General features: G+C 35.9%; 1 protein-coding gene across 4 annotated transcripts in view; it reads right to left on the bottom strand.

The window, feature by feature from the left end:
- LOC142327027 (uncharacterized) overlaps window positions 1–25509 on the bottom strand; it is a 139866-nt gene that overhangs the window by 32468 nt on the left and 81889 nt on the right. Inside the window, exon 6 of one of the 4 annotated variants that reach the window (XM_075369788.1) lies at window positions 18079–18403. The exons of the other annotated variants lie outside the window; for them this stretch is intronic. The gene's annotated coding sequence lies outside the window, so the exon portion shown is untranslated. Of the gene's footprint in view, window positions 1–18078; window positions 18404–25509 lie in introns of those variants that run through there. 4 annotated transcript variants of the gene reach the window in all.

Here is a 25509-nt window from a genome sequence, read left to right as displayed (position 1 = left end):
TGGTCGCACTGGTATTCCCTTTATTGGAGACGACGGCGACGATTTTTTTTTACCACCCATCCCCGATCCGGTCAAAGGGTAGGGCTTAAGGTATAATCCTCGCCCTGCAGTGCCCGCTTTTCGTTTCATCATTTCAACAAGACGTTTTATATTATTCTTTTTTGTCAGTCTTCTTACTCTTCCGCCACCGAACTTTGCTTTTAACTTCATCGCGTTTGTAACCGCCAATGCCGTAGCCTTTTCCGCGATACTCGAATCCTTAGCTTTAACTCTTTCCGAAGCGCTATCGGCTAATTTACGATCTGCTGCCGCTCTTCTTTCGTTATCGCTGTACGTTGCATATGCGATATCGTGTTCTTTACAAGCGGCGTCCAACTTGTTTACACCGGGATCGCCTCTCTTTAATCGTTTTTTTAAATTCGTTCCCGGTCCGCATTAATGATATCTCGGAATATATAACTCTATCGGTAATAAATAGATCCCTTTATTTACAACCGTACCCACCATCTTTTTGACACTTTTTAATGCTTTATCGCCAATATAAGTTCCCAACGCTCCTGCAGATCCTGCTGTTAGAGTTGTTAACAGTCCACCGCCTCGTTTAAGACTGGCTATTCGTTTAGATCTTCTCACCTTACCCTTTCGAACAGAAGAAGAACGTTTTGACCTCCTAACTCTTGCCATGTCGGACAGACAATGAACTTGTTAACAACATTCCACCATCTTACATTGGATCCGTGTTCGGCAATCGTACCATATTTTTATTCACATCCTCATTCTTCAATGTCTTATCAGTGATCGGAGGACGCACCATATTTTTTGTCACATCCTCGTCCTCCATTGTATCTTTACTACTCAGATCTGTGATTGCAGAATCGCTTTGGTGATGATTGTCAGCGGTTAGTACACTCATAAGCGTTTGTTGATTTAAGTTTCTGTTAGCGTTGTCGTTAATTTAATATAAATTTGTAAAACCTAAATAGTGTGTCATCGATATATCCCTTAGTCGTAGTAAGCAATTTTTGTATATGTAATTCCATAACGTCCACGTAGGACTTTGTTGCGAGATCGGTGCTATTCTTAGGTATACCAGCGTTAGTGATAACAGATTCTCTAGCGTCGACTATTTTCTTTTCATCGAAAAGGTTTGTTCGTAAATAGTTGAGAGTAACGACGTCCGTCTTTTCGACAGGATCACCGTCACCACATATTCGCTTATGTTGATAACTGACTGCGTTGTCATCGTCTTTAAAAATCTTCGCTAAGAATACATGATTTAGATCGCTATGCATTACGTACTCTTCCGCCAACTCTTCCTTCAATTCATCCCTCATTATATCGACATATCCTTTAGTCGCGAGGTCGGTCAACTTTTGAGGCGGCATGGCGTTTGTTATAACACTTTTTTGGATATCCAAAACACCGTTTTTAATCGTTAAAATCCCATTTGTCACTTTATACAATAATTTTCGTTGTTTTGACCCAACATTGTCCACGTATGACCTGGGAGTGAGATCCGTGCTATTAATTTGCACACCAGCATTTGCGATAACGCATCCTCACGTTAATTATCTCGTTTTTATCGAAAAGATTTTTCCGTAAATAGTCGACAGTTACAACGTCTGTTTTTTTCAATTGGATCGGCGATATCGCACAATCGCCTCTTTGAAAAGGAGAGTACGTTGTTGTCCATCGGTGAAACCGTCGATTTATTGTTATTGTAAGTATTTATTGTTCAATTCGCTTTTTTTTACGAACTGTTCTTAACGTAACCAAATGTTGTACCATCGTCATCGTCAACAGGCGAACCAACGTTGCACAAACGACGTTTTTTGATATCAAAATCTCCGTCGGCGGTTTTTTCGAACGTTTCAACAATACGAGTTGGTGGTTGGGTAGTTGCACTCCCAACGCGTGAACGTCCGAACTTGTCGATACTCATCTTCAGACTGTTTAAAGTAATAAGTTTCCTCTACTACCCTCCTTTATGTATCCGCCTTCTTGCAGTTCTTCTATGATCGAAACTATTTCGTTATTATGACCGGTATGACCCTCACGCTTCGAAGCCAATAAAAGTCGCAGTCTATCACACAGTTCATTCGGATCGTCCCAGTAAACGTAATCCGTTCTAACCGTTTTCTTCGCTCTCATCAACAGACCCAATCCGGGTATTGGACTTTCGTCGTCATGACCGCTTTCCGACGAAAGATGCGTTCGAGGAAAGTCTTTTGATAATATTCTTGTACTTTAACGATCGACTGGAAATTATGCGACCGGTATTTTGACTTTTATGCGCCTCAGTAGTTTCTAATATTTTCTTATAATTATTTAAATCTTTGGTTGTATAATCTACAGGTTCATTCAAAAAAATCAATTGATATAAACCTTTGGAACCGCTATACATCTTGTTGTCGATAACTATTGTATTTCCTTTACACTGGAGTGGTTTTGTTCCGATCATCCATTGATCGTCAATGTTTTTAACTCCGTAGACGTTGTCTATTTTTTTACCTTTATCCGTTACGGCAAGATCCAAGAACTGTTTTGCACGAAAACCCAACGTTTTCGGTGTCGATGGGTCTACAGGTTTCACGAACTGTTTTTCCGACGGCGGTGTTTTAAAGAGTCTTCTCATAACCGTCGGTGTCTCTTTCACCTCCTCCTCCTCCTTTTCACCCACTCCCTTTGCATTCTCTTCTTGTTCTTTTTTAACATCGTACTTTTGTTTAAACGATTGATTAAGTTCTCGGGCGGTTCGACAATAGGCTTAAACTGCTTTTCCATAACTTGTTCCGATTCCGTTATTCCTTGCGTAATAGCGCGATGTTTTCGTTTAATCGAATCTCGTATTCTATCGATTTCCATTACCAACATCGCAGACGACGACGACGACGATGGCATATCGACCTCGTTCTTGTTCGACATCGTGGTTACGAATGATCGGAAAACAGTCGACACATCACCATCCTAGTTCCACCTATCTAAAGAACACTGCGTGTTTTTTGGTTCTGCGTAGAAAACGTATAACATCGATTAACGAAACATTCATTCTCGTCGGACGGCGATTGGTATTGCACAATTCGCGGTAATATTGCGTCACACCCTGATCGATAGACGGTATCATCAGTTTTGTGCTTGTGTCTTTAAAGACAACAGCCCTTTTTACATTTCCAACCCACAGCGCGATATCCACAACCGTTGAGTGATCGCGTTGTGGGACCTTTGTCAGGTACCGTGTGGAAAGTCGTCTGATCGGATGACGGTCACCTTCCGAATGTAAATGCAACAGATAGCTTATTCAACAACCAAAATTCGTCCGGTTTCGCGCCTGCATATTCGCACCACATTTTCGCAGCAGATCGTTTTGGATTTCAAACAGTTCGCGTCGTTCGTTGTACCTCAATCCGATCGTTGCGTATAATCGCAACGTCGGTAGCGCTTCGTTTAGAAACTCGCCGGAAAAGAGCGCCTGCGCCCTGTTGTTCACGATGTCGAACGGTAATCCTCCTCGTCTTACCGGTAATGTCTCCGGTACTTCATCGGTAAATTGTACTCCGTAAGCCGTGTCCACAAAACTTTTCTACCGTATGTTAACGCTAAGCGGTACATCGTTTTGGGTGACCTGATCGGAATAGTTCGTTCCGTGATCACTATACAACATCTCGCTCCTTCTAGACGACTACCGTATTCCAACATGTGCATGTAAACGTTTGTGTAGTCCATAGATGCATGACGGTTCCGAAGTTCCAATAAAGGCTTTTTGTACACGAGCGGAGAGGGTCTAAATCTTGAAATAAAGTTCCATCCGTGTCGAACCGTTGTGTTGAACATGTTTTTATCGTTGATCACCAGTTCGATAGGCATCTCATACTTGTCGCATTCTTCTAAAAATTTAAACCATATACGCTTATTGAAAATTTTGCCTTCGATAGTAATCATCAACAGAACAACCAACGGATAGTCACGATTCATTCTTTTTACATGACGCCAACATCGTCGGTCTTTATTTTCACTGTAGTTCACTTTACCATAAACGTAGTTGCCGCAAAACTTCTGACGGTCGCTAAAATATTTGGCACACAAGTTGTTTTGCGGTTTTTGTCTAAAACGTATGGCGTTAGCGTACGGCGTACCGTTCTCGTAGGTGTGAATGCTTGCCATTGTTATCGGTTATCGACTGATCTCTTTTACAAAAACATCGAAGCCTACTCTATATCGTCCGCCGTCGATATCGCTCTCCTTATCCACAACCAAAAATCCGTGACGCTTTGTCCATGCAACACCGCACAGACTTTTAAATCGATCGAATTTCATATCGGTATTTACATGATCTTGATATATGTGACGTAAGTTGAGATCGTCTTGTTTGAATATAAGAAGGAGATTTGCTTTGTCTCGCACAAGGTGCTTCCCAACACTGGAATATGTCTGTGTCAAATAAAAGCTGTCGATGTTGTGGCGTCCCATCGCAAAGTATTTGCAAATATTATTTTGCTTTTCGCAAGCTACATCATCGACAATCATTATCGAGTTCGGTTCCGCTTCGTCGAGTGCCATCACATGATCGTTTTCGGTGAATGAAAAATAGCCGATCTCCGAAACACTGGTCAACTTGTTCTAGAAACTTATATTTCGATTGGTACAGCGATTTAGAAAACACGTAAATATTTCTGAATCGTCCGGCGAGAACAGCAAGTTGAATAGAACATTTGTTTTTCCGCAATTAGACGGTCCGCAGATAATACATCTGATTGTATTCGGTAGAAGAGGTCCATGACGAGTCATTTTTCCCTCTCCACACCCGGCTCCTGTATATTCGTCGAGGTTTTCTAGCGTAATTTTACCGACCTGTTGACGTTCCAACTTCATGTTTATGACTGATCGATTCACCGCACCAAATCCGCTTTATGTATCCAACTGTTGTGTTTTCCATCGAACCCTTGCCACTTTACAATAGCCTATCACCTTTTTTTGTAAGATTTTCTCGACTAAATACACATTATTTGTAACGTTAGTTTTAGTGAGCTCTTCAGCGTAAAATTTACCGCTCACCACCTCACCGTGAACATCGATCAACGTGTAAGTACACGGACGCGTATTATCGTGTACCTTATGTAGATATTTCGTTCGACCAATTCGGTAAATATCCCTTGTCGAATGTCTTTAAATTTGCTTATACGCACTCGATCGCCAACATTGACTTTTGGTAAAGTAGAGTTTCGATACAGTACAGTATTTAATCGTTGTAAAACGACGGCTTGGTTTCGCTTATTTACATCTTTCGGTTTCATTACGATAGTGCGATGACTGGTGTTGTTGTATTTTGTGATCAATTTCGGTAGTAATCCCAACCACTTGTATGTTCCTTGTTCGGGTAATTTTCTCCACATCATCGTTTCCAGTGTTCTATTAAATCGTTCGACTATTGACGCCTTTTTATCCGAATGTGTGGAATAGTGATTTATATTGTACGATTGTAATAGCCGTTTAACCGACGGATTGTAAAACTCTTTACCTAAATCGGTTTGAAAATGACGCATCTTGTGTTTATCCAAAATGGGTTTCAGAGCTTTAGCGATTTTCGTACCGGTTTTGGTTTTAACCGCAACGGCAAATGCTAGTTTAGAAAAACAATTTATCATCGTCAATATGTATCGATAGCCTTTGTTTGATCTAGCGTACCATCCCATATCTACAAGATCGGCTTGAAAAAGGTCAGAGATATTCTTAAGTTCGACACACGTCTTGTAGGATAGTTTCGTCGAGCCTGTCGGTGTAGCTCTTTAGCTATTGACGCTTTGGCGTTCATTGCTATAGTGATAAAACCATCGTAAGATGCACCTTATTTATTATTTACATTTCATCGGATAGCGATCTCAATTGATTGACAGGAACAACGAGTATGATTGGTGGCTACAATGGTTTTATAATACGTTATGAAGCTGTTGTTCATTAACATTTCTGTAATGTGAATTTCTAAAGTCACTTTTTCAACGCTGCCTTTTTCTGGTTGACATTTAACTTCCTGACATTGTTGACAAGATCCCGAGCCTTTATCACATCGGTGTAAAACGACATAAATCGGTCTGAATGTAAACCTTTGAGACATTAAATCTTTTGAAATATTAATGGTTGGTATGGACCTTTTTTGCGGGATTTTGCATGGGAAACCTATAGATTCACCATATGTCTCGATGAATGTTAGATTTCGAGATTCCGCAATTAGTAATGAAGTTATTGTAACACACAAAAGTAAACTCCATTTCATGGAGTAGTACTCGTTAGATGTTGTCACAACGGTGTTCATTGTGATACTAAATATATTTCATTTGTATGGAAGGGAATATAAAAAGGATCTTTATTTCTTTAGTGTTTTTTTACCCGCCTCACCACTCTTATAACCCGGCCTTGGCACCGGCCGTATCGATAACAATGATAAATAAATAATCGATTCGCACATGTATAGATCGGTTAAAGATTTAATATGCAGCGATTCGGGGGGTTTAGGGTGGCCCTGAAAAGGACCGTTTTAGATTTTAGACGGTTACCCGAAAAACGGACAAGATGGCATACACCGTTTATGTTCCACATATTGATGGTCCGTTGATTCCCACATCCACAAGCGTATACAATAGTCACATCTGACCACATCCTCGACACCCTCGTACTTGAACCCATGCATAGCTAGGATCAGGGGGGAAAGTAACGGGTTTTTCATATGGGGCCATAACGGTGTATAAATCTTTTTATTACTGTCTAGTAACCCTGTAAAATGTATGTACTCTATCATAAAATGAACGTTCCATTATGGTTGAGTGTTAACGCAAGAATGAATAACGTCTAGAATAATATTTTTTTATCTGTTACAAAAATAATATTCTTTATCTCTTAAAAAATATTAACTTGTTTTCCAACTAATTTTTATTTGATTGCAACTTCCGCTGATAAGTTGTATAAGGAAAGACGGACGATTTTCAGATGTATAAAATTTTAATTTATTTAATAATTATTTCTTTAAATTTAGTTTATTATTATGTGCAGAGTAACTAAAGGAATAAGTTATTATAGTGTGTGGTGTATATAACGATTTGATAACCAGTTGCAAATAACAGAAATAAATTATCACCATATGCGGTGTATGACGTTAATATCCTCAACTGAATATAATAAACTGTCTGTAATATATCCTTATACAATACAAAAAAATAAAACGAATTCATTTAAATGGAATTTACTTTAATAAACTGTCTGTAATAGACCAAATCCGATAAGGATGTTTCCTACTACTGTTACTTTTTTAATCTTTACATAGAACTAGCAGTTAATGATGTTAAAAAACAATTTAGATCCGGATTAACAGTGAAGAGATAAAGATGCTACAATTTGCTGATGATATAGTAATTCTAGCTGAGAGTAAAAAAAGATTTAGAAGAAACAATGAACGGCATGGATGAAGTCCCACACAAGAACTATCGCATGAAAATAAACAAGAGCAAAATAAAAGTAATGAAATGTAGTAGAAATAATGTAGATGGACCACTGAATATAAAAATAGGAAGAGAAAAGATTATGAAGGTAGAAGAATTTTGTTATTTGGGAAGTAGAATTACTAAAGATGGACAAAGCAGGAGCGATATAAAATCCGAATAGCACAGGTGAAACGAGGCTTCAGTCAGAAATATAATTTGTTTATATCAAAAATTAATTTAAATGTCAGGAAAAGATTTTTGAAAGTATATGTTTCGAGCGTACCTTTATATGGAAGTGAAACTTGGATGATCGGAGTACCTGAGAAGAAAAGATTAGCTTTTGAAATGTGCTGCTATAGGAGAATGTTAAAAATCAGATGGGTGGATAAAGTGACAAATGAATAGGTGTTGTGGCAAACTGATGAAGAAAGAAGCACTGGGAAAAACATAGTTATAAGAAGAGACAGACTTATAGGCCACATAATAAGGCATCCTGGAATAGTCGCTTTAATATTGGAGGGACAGATAGAAGGGAAAATTTGTGCAGGCAGGCAACGTTTGGAATATGTAAAACAAATTGTTAGGGTTGTAGGATGTAGGGGGTATACCGAAATGAAACGACTAGCACTAGATAGGGAATCTTGTAGAGCTGCATCAAACCAGTCAAATGAAGACAATAAAAAAATTTTCTTCAATATTTGATATCATAGTTTCTTCCCGAACGGACTGATTTCAATCCATTTTACATCAGAATAATATATAATTTTATTTAGAAATAAGATAATATAATTACATAAAAATATGTTTAAAAACAATATATGATAATGCCGTATTAAATAAATTATGTTTTAATTTTCTTGGTATTATAACATTCTGGAAATTCTGCAGATTCATAATGAAATTGCCTGTTTATTCCTAATTGAACAGGAAGGTACAAACAGTTCAGTATTATTACAGTTTGCAATAGCACAAAAAAAATGAATATTAAAATTGTATAAAACATAAATTATTTAAATTTAAGTGTTCAACACAAATAGTAAAAGTTTTCATAATTAAGTCATTCGTATATTAAATTAAAGTCAAGAAGAGTTCCAAGAGACCAACAAAGCCAGAAACCAAAGAAATTAATAATATAAACTACATAAGAAAGAAATTGGCTTTTGATGCTACTTAATTGTATAATGCATTTATATATCAAATTACTCATTTGAGTTCAGAGAAATTTAAACCCCATGCTTGACTTAGGATTCGAACCCAAGACCTTCAGGAGAAAGGGCAAAATGCTATCACTCCACCATGAAATCAGCAGAATAATAATCGGTTTTAATATTTGTCATTTAAAAAAAAGATTAGCAATGCATAATGGAAAAAAATTCATTCTATTATGAACTCAAATGTAATTTTTTGTCTTTCTTTTAGCTATGTAGTGAAGAAAATTTTGATTGCTTAGGTTGAAAATAAAAATAAAAATGAGGGAGCCGTACTTAATAATGGAAACATGGAATGGTATATTAAGACTAGATGTCTGTGGCAGGTGACTGCATGCTTAGAGAGAAAATGATTAGAAACTCATAATATCTATACATTAAATGATCAAGAAGTAGACTCATACACTTTTATATCTCCCTACCCAAGAAATTACCAACAATAACTTTATTTAAAAAATTACCTTGTAAAACAGCAGCATGGTTTACAAAAAATGATTGAAAATACATAGGTGTAAATAAAAATTTAAAGAAAACTTTATGCATTTTGTTGTAAAACACTACTTGAATGCATTTGTATTGATTGTTTACTGGAATTTTTTCTGTTTTCATAATTTTTTTACAAGCAAAAATGAATATTACTTTCTTAAAAATTTTAAAAACTTTTTCAGCGAGTTATAATTTGTTTTATTTTATTTGTTGTAGATCCAAAAGATGCTGCTTCTAATTTTTCACTTTTGTTAGATTCTTATGCTAGGAATAATTATCTGAACAAAACTAAACAAATTTCTTCAACCGTTTCAGAAACAGCAAAATCACCATCTCCAGTGCATCCATTTTGTCGAGGGATATTTGCCAGTGAAGATGACCATGACCCTTTGAATGAATGTAGTAAAATTATTACAGAAGAGAGAAGAACAGATAGATCAGCCTCAAATAAAAATGAAATGGATAATCAAAATAATTCAGTTATGAGCAATACCAGGAATTTAAGGAAACGTAAACCAAAATTATCCTTCAGCCTATCACAATTAAATCGTTCTTCCTTAGATAAACTAAATTCCTGTAAGGAATTAAAAAATTGGTCAATACAAATTAAAAATACTAATCAACTTGAAGTACGTGGGCCAAATTTTGTTGTAAGTATTCATTTTTTAAATTTTATATCGTGAAATGTCACAAATTGCTTGCTGCACACTATCTCATTATGTCTTTCTTATAGTTCTGCTGTTATAAACCTCTTGAGGCACAAGAGGTGCCAGTCGATGTTTCTCTTATATGCTGTTTATTATACAGCATATACCAAATCCCTAGTGAACAGAGTGAAGGTGGCACCTTCTGTTGCTGAAATATCACCATTACTTCATCTGGGCTTTATATACCATATTGCAGCAGTAAGTCGGCTCAGTGTAGTAGACAACTGAAAATCACTTCACTCCTCACAATTCATAGTAACATGCATGACTTTTTAATTTTTGGGTGTTATTTCTAATAATATGCGACATTTTGTTTCATTGAAGGTGTGAGTCACCCATTTACTGGAATTCCTAGAATTATACTTTATACAAGATAATGAAATAAGTCAGCTGTAGTTGCTAATCTACTTCTCTTGATATTTTTCTTTTTACAACATTACTTTTTTTAAACTTATTTTAACCATCTTAAACTTTGAATTTCAATTTTCTGTTACTTAATTGAGTATTTATTAATTCTGGAATTTATAAATTGAATGAGAAAACATTTTTTCCTGGGCACACAACGAAGTATCATCATCAGTGCCAGATAAAATATTTACAAAGTCGATGTATATATTTAAAAGACACAATTAAAATTAATTAGACCTAAACAACAGTACCTCCTCTATGAATCATGAGACCTTGCCGTTGGCGAGGGGGTTTGAGTGCTCAGGGATACAGAGTAGCTGGACCGAAGGTGCAACCATATCGGAGAGGTATCTGTTGAGAGCCAGACTAAGGAATGATTCCTGAAAGAGGGCAGCAGCTCTTTCAGTAGTTGTTAGGGGCGTGAGTCAGGACGACTTAAACGGCCGTATCAACATCACTCAGTCCTCTGAGTACTGCGCAGCTGAAAGCAATGGAAAACTACAGCTGTTTTTTTTTTCCAAGAAAATGTGGCTCTGCATTTTCAAAAGCAATAATGGAGGCGCCTTCCTTGGTAAAATATTCCGGAGGTAAAATAGTCCCCCGTTTGGATCTCCGGGTGGGGACTACTAAGGAAGGGGTCACCAGAAAAGTAAAAAATAACATTCTACGAGTCAGATCGTGGAATGTTAGAAGCTTAAAAAAGGTTGGTAGGCTAGAGAATTTAAAAAGGGAAATGGATAGGGTAAACGTGGATATAGTAGGAATTAGTGAGGTTCGGTGGGAAGAGGAAGGCGACTTTTGGTCGGGTGACTTTAGAGTAATTAACTCGCGTCAAATAATGGGCAGGCAGGAGTAGGTTTCGTGATGAACAAGAAAATAGGGAGGAGAGTGGAGTATTTCAAGACGCATAGCGATAGAGTCATTGTAATAAGGATAAATTCAAAACCTAAACCGACAACGATTGTTAACGTCTATATGCCTACAAGCGCCCATGATGATGATGAGGTAGAATGTGTATACGAAGAGATTGATGAAGCAATTAAACACGTAAAAGGAGATGAAAATTTAATAATAGTTGGAGATTGGAATGCAAGCATTGGAAAAGGCAAGGAAGGAAATATAGTGGGTGAATACGGGCTGGGCAAAAGGAATGAAAGAGGGGACCGACTTATAGAGTTTTGCACGAAGTATAATTTAGTAATTGCCAACACCCAATTTAAAAATCATAATAGAAGAATATACACTTGGAAAAAGCCAGGCGATACTGGAAGGTATCAGATAGATTATATCATGGTTAAGCAAAGATTTAGAAATCAACTCGTTGACTGCAAAACTTACCCTGGAGCAGACATTGATAGTGACCATAATTTGGTGATAATGAAATGTAGATTGGGGTTTAAAAACCTGAAGAAAAGGTGTCAGATGAATCGGTGGAATTTAGAGAAGCTTGAGGAAGAGGAGGTAAAGAAGATTTTTGAGGAGGACATCGCTAGAGGTCTGAGTAAAAAAGATAAGATAGAAAATGTAGAAGAAGAATGGGAGAATGTTAAAAAGGAAATTCTTAAATCAGCAGAAGCGAACTTAGGCGGAATAAAGAGAACTGGTAGAAAACCTTGGGTTTCAGACGATATATTGCAGCTGATGGATGAACGTAGAAAATATAAGAATGCTAGTGATGAAGAAAGTAAAAGGAACTATCGGCAATTAAGAAATGCTATAAACAGGAAGTGCAAACTGGCGAAAGAAGAGTGGATTAAAGAAAAGTGTTCAGAAGTGGAAAGAGAAATGAACATTGGTAAAATAGACGGAGCATACAGGAAAGTTAAGGAAAATTTTGGGGTACATAAATTAAAATCTAATAATGTGTTAAACAAAGATGGTACACCTATATATAATACGAAAGGTAAAGTCGATAGATGGGTGGAATATATTGAAGAGTTATACGGAGGAAATGAATTAGAAAATGGTTTTATAGAGGAAGAAGAGGAAGTTGAGGAGGATGAAATGGGAGAAACAATACTGAGATCTGAATTTAAGAGAGCATTAAAAGATTTAAATGGCAGAAAGGCTCCTGGAATAGACGGAATACCTGTAGAATTACTGCGCAGTGCAGGGGAGGAGGCGATTGATAGATTATACAAACTGGTGTGTAATATTTATGAAAAAGGGGAATTTCCGTCAGACTTCAAAAAAAGTGTTATAGTAATGATACCAAAGAAATCAGGGGCAGATAAATGTGAAGAATACAGAACAATTAGTTTGACTAGTCATGCATCAAAAATCTTAACTAGAATTCTATACAGAAGAATTGAGAGGACAGTGGAGGAAGTGTTAGGAGAAGACCAATTTGGTTTCAGGAAAAGTATAGGGACAAGGGAAGCAATTTTAGGCCTCAGATTAATAGTAGAAGGAAGATTAAAGAAAAACAAACCAACATACTTGGCGTTTATAGACCTAGAAAAGGCATTCGATAACGTAGACTGGAATAAAATGTTCAGCATTTTAAAAAAATTAGGGTTCAAATACAGAGATAGAAGAACAATTGCTAACATGTACAGGAACCAAACAGCAACAGTAGCAATTGAAGAACATAAGAAAGAAGCCATAATAAGAAAGGGAGTCCGACAAGGATGTTCTCTATCTCCGTTACTTTTTAATCTTTACATGGAACTAGCAGTTAATGATGTTAAAGAACAATTTAGATTCGGAGTAACAGTACAAGGTGAAAAGATAAAGATGCTACGATTTGCTGATGATATAGTAATTCTAGCCGAGAATAAAAAGGATTTAGAAGAAACAATGAACGGCATAGATGAAGTCCTACGCAAGCACTATCGCATGAAAGTCATTACAGAAAGCAAATAATATTTAATAATAATTAATAATAATAATAATTATTAAAGAAATAATCTATTTAGATTATATTACAAATTTATATTATAAATTTTATTTATTTGCTTTCTGTAATGACTTTACAGAAAGCAAAGAAATAAAGAACTAATTAATAATAATAATAATTATTAAAGAAATAATCTATTTAGATTATATTACAAATTTATATTATAAATTTTATTTATTTGCTTTCTGTAATGACTTTACAGAAAGCAAAGAAATAAAGAACTAATTAATAATAATAATAATTATTAAAAAAATAATCTATTTAGATTATTTCTTTATTTTAAATAGATTTTATTTATATTATATTTATGTATGTATTTTAATTATATTTATGTATATTATATTATTTATTTTTTCTTATAATACAATTTTATTTGAAGTGATAATAAATGGCATTTTAAAAAATATGAGGACAAATTTTGTACAGTTTTTGTAATTTTATTAATTCTGAAAAATTAATTGGATTAATTAAAATATATATATATAAAATACATACACAGATTAACAAATTAAGAAAGTTACAACTGCAGAAAGTGAGTAACAAATTTATCATTGTAATTGAACAAAAATATCTGAGTGTAATACAGTATTTAAAAATACCAATAATACTCCCACAATTAAGTTTACAGAATAAAGCGAAATAAGTTGTATATAAATCGCAGTCGACGACGACAGCGGTGGCGGCGGCGGACGGTGGTTCAGCCGCCATCTTGTGACGTCACCCCTGGCGCGCAATACGGTAGTCTATTTATTTTGCAATCTTAGATGATGGATATTAGTAAGTCAGCAAAAAAAAAAAAAAAAAAATATTAGTTAAAAAAAAATAATGATAATATTATTGTTGCATTTCCACACCACCCAAGAGGTAGCAACTACAGCGCGTTGAGATTTTTTTTTGTTAGACTGAAATCTCTCCCCGATAGTCCTACAAAACACTCGTACAAAAAAAAGCAAATGATTTAAAATATAAGCTAAAAATTAAGTTGGATACTATAAAAATTACTCTGAATAAAAATAAAGAGAGACTTGTATTCTGTGCATAGACCTGAAGAGACCTCGATCAGCTTTGTCTGACGAGGATAAAAGTCCTATGGAAGAGAACTACAAATCTTTAGACTTGAACACTAAAAATATTCGATTCGTTGTTCTTCGAAATAGTCAGGAAGGTGGCTCCCTCCAAAAGGTTTCACCTTTCCTAATAAATAAAACTGTAACAGGTGCAAGTGGCTCCCCAAAGAACATCAGGAAATTACGCGACGGATCGATTCTGGTTGAAACTGGTATCGTCACCAGCGACGATATGAGAAAAAATATTCATCCCTCATGGTTAAAAAAAGTCGTGAAAAGCATATCCAGATATCATTCTTTGATCTTCGTGAGCACTTCTCAACATTTGAAGCAGTCATAGTGCAAACAGTTTATGATAGCCTGGAGTATCAGACATGATTTTCAGCAATGTTATCTTTAAAACGTTTGGAAATTCTAGAGAAAAATTATTAATCATAAAGCAAAAATTTTCTCTCATTTTTGCATTCATATGTTCAACAAGATCATCAGTCTGGACATTAGGCCTGACACTTCTCTGTTCGTTGTGAACATTTGAACAGTCTTAAACTGAACGATATCAGTGCCGCACTTTTCCTAAACTCATTGTGATCGGGCCATATGTTTCACACAATTGAGGTGAATTTCGGCAGCATTATGTCCTCTTGCATTTAGAAATTAAATCACTGATAGAACTTCACAATTGGCAGGATTTATAACTACACCCCAATGATTTTTAACACAGTCTCGCTGACAGCAATGTGGTGATTACATAATGCCTAAAAACACTTAAACTACTGCACCTGCACGAAAATGCCAAAATGTCAAGAATTGCGGAAAAACCAGGAATGAACTTTTGTTTATTACAATACTTTCCTTATTACACTACACTAGAGTATAATAACAAATAGTCACTCACGAAGTCATGTTACTGGCCAAAGCCATTGCACGTGCTGTGTTCGATGTATGTTTGGTGGTCGTGACCACACTTTAACACCTGTGACAACTTACCAGGCGTTCCTCGATACTGTTTCCAGGAGCTCCGGAGGATGAGGCAGAAGTCAGCATTAGGGCAAGTGAGACACCATTCCCTGGCGTACAGGCTGTGGAACTTGTAGATATAGATCAAATGGTTTCTTGAATGGCCCTGAGAAAGGCACCGGGGACTGATCAACTTGACCCGGATATTTTCTATAATCTACTGCCTGTCAGAAGAGAGGTGCTTGGCAGGCTGTTCTTGGGATGCCTAAGCTGGGGTTGCTTTTTGACTTGTTGGAACGTGGCTTTGGTGAGGGTGCTCTTAAAATCACGAAAGGATGAGCGAGAGCTGCAGTTATTGAACCATCAGTCTCTTGTCGGCAATCAGCAAGTTGCTTGAAAGGCTGGTTGTGGAACGACTCTGGCAAAACATTGATATGAACTCACTTTTAAATCAAGGCCAGTACTTCATGAAAGGGTTATCACTGAGGATTACATCTTAAATGCTCATGCTGAGGTGGAAGGTGCCAACTGTAAATATATTTTGGCAATTTTTATTGACATAGAGGCAGCATTTCCTTCCTTATGTTATGTCCTCTACGAGTTAGAACGCCACAATATTCCCATAGCCCTGCAGGGCATAGTATGGCCTGCCTGTCTGATTGCACAGCTCTGTTTAAGGATGCGCACCTACTTGTGGAAAAGTCCATCATCAGGGGAAGCCATCAGGGCTCCACTCTCGGTCCCTTGCTGTGGAACCTAGTATTTGATGGGTTTTTGGGACTGACATTCCCTGGAGGGGTCATGGCCCAGGCTTTCGCCAATGACTTTCTCCTGTTAGTTCGTGGTAACTCATGACTGCATCTAGAAGACCGAGCGCAGGCAGCAATGTCAACCACAGAGGGCTGAATGGACATTACAAATTTAAAGATTTCTGTGCTCATGAAGTTTATGCTTCTCAAGGATGCAGACAAATTATCATAGTTGTAATCCCCATATTGAGTATAAAAGCTCTGTAATCAGCCAAGTTCGAGTTCATAAGTACCTAGGTGTTTTGTTTGACAAGAAGTTATGTTTAGCAACCACACTGGCAAGTAGCAGCAGACGCCGTCCCTGTGATGCACAAGCCAAGGAAGATTGCTCGAAAGGATTACGGACTGTCAAGCTGTTATTTGTAAATGATGTACCGAAATGTCTTCGAAAGTATGACCTCTTATGCAGTGTCTGTTTGGGCACATAGGTTGGAAAGAAATCAAACACTTTTTCAAAATTTAAAAAGTGCCCAGCGCAGAGCCTTAATTGTATGCACTGGTGTTTTTAAAACAACCTCCTATGAGGCTACCACCATATTGGTAAAGGCTCTTCCAATCGATTTAATAGTAAAAGTTTCAGCAGCCATGTGGAAATTGCGAAGGGGCAGGGAGGCCGAGGCATTTGGTGGGATGCAGTTTCAAGCCTGGCCTGTACCAAACCGGAATGATGATTTCAATGTACCGGTTCTAAATTACAAACAGTTGCCGATCTCCCGCCTGCAGAGGAGGCTTTACAGCCTCATGATGGAAGTGTAGCATTAAGAATGGCATGCCATGATTATGGGAAGATCCTTGTATAGATTTATACAGAATCTGGGGGAGATAGTTTGCTTCTCCTTCATTTTTAAGGAAAATGGGAGCCCAAGTGCTCTCCAACCATGTAAATTTAAACCAATAATTGTGTCTGTTCTGCCTGGCAGCTGATGAGCTGTACATCTGCGGAATGGTTCAGTGGAATAAACACATGATGTTCGACTGCCCAGCTCTTGGGGAGGCCAGAACTCAGGCCATCCTGGAACTTAGAGGTCTAGGGGAAAATTGACCACTCACAAGCAGCGAAAGCTGCATTGTTGGACCATTTTAGTGATATATGACAAGTGGGCAGTGGGAAATGTAAGCGAGTGGTGTATGGTTCCATGCTTATTCTGCTCATGCTTTTAAGCATTTAGCTCTGCAGGCTAGTTAGGACACCAGCCGCTAAACTGTTTCAAGGTTCAGTAGCCGTTTGTGGCACTATTATTCGATTTTATGCTTTAGGGCAACCAAATGGGTGGTGGTGGGAGAAATGCCAAATAAACCATCATACTATCTATGTATACATACATTTATCTGTGTTTTTATATTACTGTTGTTTAGGTCTAATTAATTTTAATTGTGTCTTTTAAATATATACATCGACTTTGTAAATATTTTATCTGGCACTGATGATGATACTTCGTTGTGTGCCCAGGAAAAAATGTTTTCTCATTCAATTTATAAATTCCAGAATTAATAAATACTCAATTAAGTAACAGAAAATTGAAATTCAAAGTTTAAGATGGTTAAAATAAGTTTAAAAAAAGTAATGTTGTAAAAAGAAAAATATCAAGAGAAGTAGATTAGCAACTACAGCTGACTTATTTCATTATCTTGTATAAAGTATAATTCTAGGAATTCCAGTAAATGGGTGACTCACACCTTCAATGAAACAAAATGTCGCATATTATTAGAAATAACACCCAAAAATTAAAAAGTCATGCATGTTACTATGAATTGTGAGGAGTGAAGTGATTTTCAGTTGTCTACTACACTGAGCCGACTTACTGCTGCAATATGGTATATAAAGCCCAGATGAAGTAATGGTGATATTTCAGCAACAGAAGGTGCCACCTTCACTCTGTTCACTAGGGATTTGGTATATGCTGTATAATAAACAGCATATAAGAGAAACATCGACTGGCACCTCTTGTGCCTCAAGAGGTTTATAACAGCAGAACTATAAGAAAAACATAATGAGATAGTGTGCAGCAAGCAATTTGTGACATTTCACGATATAAAATTTAAAAAATGAATACTTACAACAAAATTTGGCCCACGTACTTCAAGTTGATTAGTATTTTTAATTTGTATTGACCAATTTTTTAATTCCTTACAGGAATTTAGTTTATCTAAGGAAGAACGATTTAATTGTGATAGGCTGAAGGATAATTTTGGTTTACGTTTCCTTAAATTCCTGGTATTGCTCATAACTGAATTATTTTGATTATCCATTTCATTTTTATTTGAGGCTGATCTATCTGTTCTTCTCTCTTCTGTAATAATTTTACTACATTCATTCAAAGGGTCATGGTCATCTTCACTGGCAAATATCCCTCGACAAAATGGATGCACTGGAGATGGTGATTTTGCTGTTTCTGAAACGGTTGAAGAAATTTGTTTAGTTTTGTTCAGATAATTATTCCTAGCATAAGAATCTAACAAAAGTGAAAAATTAGAAGCAGCATCTTTTGGATCTACAACAAATAAAATAAAACAAATTATAACTCGCTGAAAAAGTTTTTAAAATTTTTAAGAAAGTAATATTCATTTTTGCTTGTAAAAAAATTATGAAAACAGAAAAAATTCCAGTAAACAATCAATACAAATGCATTCAAGTAGTGTTTTACAACAAAATGCATAAAGTTTTCTTTAAATTTTTATTTACACCTATGTATTTTCAATCATTTTTTGTAAACCATGCTGCTAATCTTTTCTTCTCAGGTACTCCGATCATCCAAGTTTCACTTCCATATAAAGGTACGCTCGAAACATATACTTTCAAAAATCTTTTCCTGACATTTAAATTAATTTTTGATATAAACAAATTATATTTCTGACTGAAGCCTCGTTTCACCTGTGCTATTCGGATTTTATATCGCTCCTGCTTTGTCCATCTTTAGTAATTCTACTTCCCAAATAACAAAATTCTTCTACCTTCATAATCTTTTCTCTTCCTATTTTTATATTCAGTGGTCCATCTACATTATAGAAATAATGTAGTAGAAATAATGTAGTAAAAAAGTAATGAAATGTAGTAGAAACTACATTTCATTACTTTTATTTTGCTCTTGTTTATTTTCATGCGATAGTTCTTGTGTGGGACTTCATCCATGCCGTTCATTGTTTCTTCTAAATCTTTTTTTACTCTCAGCTAGAATTACTATATCATCAGCAAATTGTAGCATCTTTATCTCTTCACTGTTAATCCGGATCTAAATTGTTTTTTAACATCATTAACTGCTAGTTCTATGTAAAGATTAAAAAAGTAACAGTAGTAGGAAACATCCTTATCGGATTCCATTTTTTATTATGGCTTCTTTCTTATGTTCTTCAATTATTATTGTTGCTGTTTGGTTCCTGTAAATGTCAGCAACTGTTCTTCTATCTCTGTACTTGAACTCTAATTTTCTAAAAATGCTGAACATTTTATTGCAGTCTATGTTATTGAATGCCTTTTCTAGGTCTATAAATGCCAAGTATTTTAGTTTGTTTTTCTTTAATCATCCTTCTAATATTAAACTGAGGCCTAAAATTGCTTCCCTTGTCCCTATACTTTTCCTGAAACCAAACTGGTCTTCTCTTAACACTTCTGCTCTCCTTTCATTTCTTCTGTACAGAATTGTAAAGATTTTTGAGGCATTACTAGTTAAGCTAATTCTTCTGTATTCTTCACATTTATCTCCTCCTGCTTTCTTTGGTATCATGACTATAACACTCTTTTTGAAATCTGACACAACTTCCCCTTTTTTGTAAATATTACACAACATTTTGTATAATCTATCTATTGCTTTTTCACCTGCACTGTGCAGTAGTTCTGCAGGTATTCCGTCTATTCCAGGAGTCTTTCTGCTATTCAAATCTTTTAATGCTCTTACATTCAGATCTCAGTATTGTTTATCCCCTTTCATCCTCTTGAACCTCCTCTTCTTCCTATATAACACCATCTTTTAATTCATTTCCTCCATATAACTCTTCAATATATTCCACCCGCCTAGTGGCCTTTCCTTTCATATTATATTTCCTTCCTTCCCTTTTCCAATGCTTGCATTCCAATCTCAAACTATTATTAAATTTTCGTCCCCTTTTATGTGTTTAATAATCGCTGTCAATTTCTTCGTATACACTCTCTACCTCATCATCACTGGCACTTGTAGGCATATAGATGTTGACAATCAATGTCGGCTTATGTTTTGATTTTACCCTTATTACAATGATTTTATCACTCTGCATTTTGAAATACTGTACTCTCTTCCCTCCATCTCTTCTTGTTTATTATGAAACCTACTCCTGCCTGCCTTTATTTGAAGTTGAGTTAATTACTCTACAATCTCCTGATCAAAAGTTGTTTTCCTCTTCCCACTGAACCTCGCTATTTCTTCTACATCTACATTTAATCTATCCATTTCCCTCTATTAAATTTTCTACACTACCAACCTTTTTTTTAGACTTCTATCATTCCACGCTCCGACTCATAAAATTTCATTTTTTAATTTTCTAGTGTCCTCTTTGTTAGTAGTCCCCACTCGGAGATCCAAACAAGGGACTAGATTACCTCTGGAATATTTTACCAAGGAAGGCGCCTCCATCTTTTTTACATGAACATGCAGAGTTACATTTTCTTGGAAAAAAAGCCTTTGTAGTTTTCCATCGCTTTCAGCTGTGCAGTCCTCAGAAGATTGAGCGATGTTGATACGGCTGTTTAAGTCCTCTTGATTGGCGGCCTTAACAACTACTGGTCTCTTTCAGGAATCATTCCTTAGTCTGACTCTCAACAGATACCTATCCAATATGGTTGCACCTTCAGTCCAGCTAGTCTGTATCACTGGGCACTTAAGCCCCCTCATCATCGGCAAAGTCTCATGATTCATAGAGGGAGATTGAAGAAATAATAAATAATTACATATACTAACTGAATTGAGAGTCCTCCTTTTATTAAAATCTTTTGACAAATAATTTTATAATTTTGTATTAGGTTTAAATAATTTATAAATATGTTAAATTTGGTCTAATACAATGATATCAAATATGAGATTATAATGCAGCTTCAATGTTAAAAGTAATACCGATTTAATTTTTTTTAAATATGCAATTATCACTATATTTTAAATTGTGTATGATTTCCTTTGATAAAAAGAATATGTACATGAACTTTCCTACAGATGAAGTCATTAGTATGTTATTCAATAATTTCAATTTGGCTTATATTAAACAGATTATGAGTCTGTTAAACATTACCATAAAACAAAGCTATTTTAGATTCAATAATATCTACCAACAAAAAAATGGACCAATGATGGAGAACCCAAAAAGTAGTATATATTATCTGAAATATTTTTGCAAGAATTGGACTTAAAGATAAATAATATCTTGAGAAAAGATCACAATGTTGTTGTACATTTTCAATATGCTGATGTATTTGTTAATACATAAGAAAAATATACATAATGAGCCTAATAATATGAACAGTCCAATAGTTTGCAGAGAAATAAAGAGCTTACTTTTGAAAAAGAAAATACTTAATTATTTAGACCTTACAATAACCAGAAATCGTTACAGCTTATAATTCAGTACTTACAGGAAACCTTCTAACATGGATATAACAACACACAATAAATCAAACAATCTGATAAGCCAAAAATTGTCAGCCTATAGAGCACTAAAATTACCAATAAGCTGCACAAATTTTGAATTTGAACTTAAATAAAGAAAGAAAGTAGTAATATTTAATGGTTAATGCAGACATGGTAGACAAACTATGCACAAAAAAAAAGAATAATCAATTATGCATAAATGTACAGATTTAAGTTCGCAGAATATTAATAAAAGGGGCAAAAAATTTATATTATTTAATTGTACAGGGCCTGAAACTTACAAAATCATAAATTTATTTAGAAAAGGAGTTGGTACACAAATAACATATAAAACTAGTAATAATTTTGTTGGAGCATATGCGTTTGGATGTGTATGTTAGTGTGCAGTGGAAGAGAGAGTACTAGAGTGGGGAGATTGGGCAGGACGGTGTGGATTGGAAGGGAGTTAGTGAGTGTTGTGGGCAAAGGCAGTGTTGAATTCTTGAGCTATGTGTGTGTAAATGTACAGTCCATTTTCAATAATTACAATCAAATTCAATGTGTTCAGTAAATTGATTATTTTAGTCATTAAATGTCACCCAATTTTTTAATCAAGGAGTCTTATCATTTTGTACCCCATCATCTGGCAGGAACCAGCCTATTAAATTCAAATTAAAAAGCAAAATAGTGTTACAGTCCAATATTAGTGCTGAACATACTTATGGTCTATCTACCGGTGCCGGATGTTGGTGAGTTTCATGTTAAGTACATAAACATTGTGCATAGAAAGTAAAAAACGGTTATTGTTATGAGAATTCTTTGTCTACAAAAGAAAAGGAGTCGTCTTATGCAACGGGTCCAGGCATGAGGGTGCCAGGCGAGTCAGAGTTATTGCCCATAACACATTATTACACTACACAGAAAAGAGTATTATAGCAAAAAAGCAAGGAACCTCCCAATACTTAGCACAAAAAACAAGAAAATAAGTCTGTTTAAAACCAACAAGCTATACACTGCATCCAATCAAAAAGCTGATCAACACAGAACATCTAGTGTAATTTTGTCAACTGCCATGGTATTAGCTTTCGGTTCTCGTGGAGAATCATATTTATGTAGAGTTTTATTAGATTCAGGTTCACAGTGTCATTTTGTAACTGACAGAATGGCAAACATTTTAGGGCTGAGGAAGCATAAAATTCAGTCATTTATTACTGGTATTGGTGAGATCCCTGCAAATGCATCGTACATTATTACATGCAAATTTAAATCCAGAGTTAGTGATTTTTGCAAGAACTTAAATTTTGTTATTCTTCCTAAAATAACTCAGCCACTACCTCCTACAGATTGATAAAGTAAAATTCCAACTTCCACCTAATATAGAGCTGGCAGATCTGGAGTTTCATGTAACCAGTAATGTTGACATGCTTATTGGAGCAGAAATATTCTTAGAAATGTTAAGTGAAGGTAGACTTAAATTAGTGGATCCTGCACGTATGCAAAATACCAAATGGGGATGGATAGTTTCAGGAAAGCGTAAACAAAATTGTGAATCATCATCGATGACTGTGTGTCACTTGGCTGTTGATGATAGTCTTGATGAACAACTACAAACATTCTGACAAGTGGAAGAGTGTTCTAACAAACCAGCACTATCAGTAGAAGCTAAACAGTGTGAAGATGTTCAGCAGAGACGATACCGGCAGATTCACTGTCCGGTTGCCTTTGAGACAAAATAGAAACGTGCTAGGAAATTCTAGACACAGCTACTACACGACTGCAGCAGCAGGAAAGAAATCTGAGCACGAATCCAGTGAAGAAACAGGCCTACGTAGACTTCATGGATGAATATGAGCAACTTGGACACATGGAGAAGGTTTTAGAAGAAAATGAACCAGGTGAAGATGTCTACTATTTACAACAACAAGGTGTTATTAATGAGTCATGTTCGACAACCAAATTGCGAGTGGTGTTTGACAGTTCATGCAAGTCGTCAAGTGGTTTATCACTTAATGTGATCCTAATGGTAGGACCCAATGTTCAAGAACTATTTTCCATTTTAATCAGATTTGGAAAACACAGATTTGTGATTTTAGCTGAGATCGTAAAGATGTATATACAAATTAATGTGCATAAATTAGATGCAAACTTGCAATGGATTTTGTGGTGAAAAAGTTCTGAAGAACCAATCAAAATACTGTTTAAAAACAGTGACTTATGGAACAACCTCAGCTCTGTTTTTAGCCACTCGATGTCTCCAAACAATTGGCATTAGAAGAGAAGGATGCATTTCCAGAAGCTTCAGAGGTTGTTCTACAGGACTGGTACGTTGAATATATCCTCACTGGAGGAGACTCACTGACTGATGTGTCGCTTTTACAATTACAGCTAATTAAATTATTAAGCAGAGGAAATTTTGAATTGAAAAAGTGGTGTACAAATGAGGCCAAATTACTAAAAAATGTTCAACGGAATTTCAACATGCAGGCTCTACAATTCATTCAAATGATCAGAAGATGATCAAAACATTACGGGTTTTGTGGAATCCAGCGGCAGATGAGTTCCATTTTTTGGTGAAACCAATAAAGGTACCAGAAAAAATTACAAAACAGCAAGTGTTATCCATTAACACATCCATTTTTGGTCCACTTGGATTAATTGGGCCAGTTATTCTGTCAGTGAAGCTATTGTTGCAACATTTGTGGGCATTAAAGATTGGTTAGGATGAAGTCCAACGAACATCACCCGAAACAAAGTGGACTCAGTTCTGTAATGAGCTTATTAAACAATATTTCACAACATGAATACCAGATTCATGGGTTCTGTGATGCCTCCGAATCAGCATATGTGTGTTTACATCCTATGTGAGGGTTCAGACATCAAGGTACAACTAGTCTGTTCAAAGTCTAGGGTCGTGCCTATTAAGAAAGTTAGTCTTCCAAGACTCGAGCTATATGCAGCTCTTTTATTGTCACGACTCATTCATAAGGTAATTTCAACTTTTCAAAATAATTTTACAAAGTGTGGTTTGTAGTCAGACCCTACTGTAGCACTTTCATGGATAAAATAGCCATCAACTCAGTGGAAAACGTTTGTGGCGAATCGGGTTGTGCAGATCCATGACTTAACAAGAAAGTTTCAATGGAGACATGTTGAAAAATCCAGCAGATTCAATTTGAAGGGGTTTTAGCCAAATCTTAGACAGCCAACTTTAGTGGAATGGTCCAACTTGGTTGCTTGAACCTTTAACTTTGCGGCCTAAAAGAATGATTGTCAACAAGGAAGAACCACTTGAAAGGTGTAACAAATCGGTTCTAGTATCAACAGAACCCCCAGAATTAATCACATCATTTTCAACTTATCAAAAATTTGAGAATTACTGCATATTATCGCCGATTTGCCAGAAATTGCAGAACATCATCTGATGGAAGAATATCAGCATTTTTGTCAGTGAAATAGTTGGAGGATGCATTGATTGTATTGCTTAAAACTGTTCAGACACATGCGTTCTCAGCAGAGTAACATGATTTACAAACTATGAAGCAAGTAAACAAGAACAGTCGAATGAAATCGTTAAATCCATTTGTGGATAATAGCAACTTCTCAAGGTGGGAGGAAGAATTAGCAATTCAAATTTGTACTATGAACAGAAGCACCCTTCTACCTGCAAGAGGTCGCTTAACAAAATTAACTGTACAACAAGAACATACTAAGCAACTATATACAGGACCACAACTTCTTGCATAAGGAAGAAATTTTGGCCTTTAAACAGACGCAACGTGGTCCGTAAAATCATACAGTCATGTGTTAAATGTTTTAGAGCAAACCCACAAGCAACAATACCACTGATAGGTGATCTGCCTCTGTCAAGATTAAATCCTCGTAGTTCATTCAGTACCTGCAGTGTGGATTTC

Source organism: Lycorma delicatula, chromosome 6 (assembly GCF_047948215.1).
Source record: "Lycorma delicatula isolate Av1 chromosome 6, ASM4794821v1, whole genome shotgun sequence".
Taxonomy (NCBI): Eukaryota; Metazoa; Arthropoda; class Insecta; order Hemiptera; family Fulgoridae; genus Lycorma; species Lycorma delicatula.
This window is presented reverse-complemented; position numbering and strand designations above follow the sequence as displayed.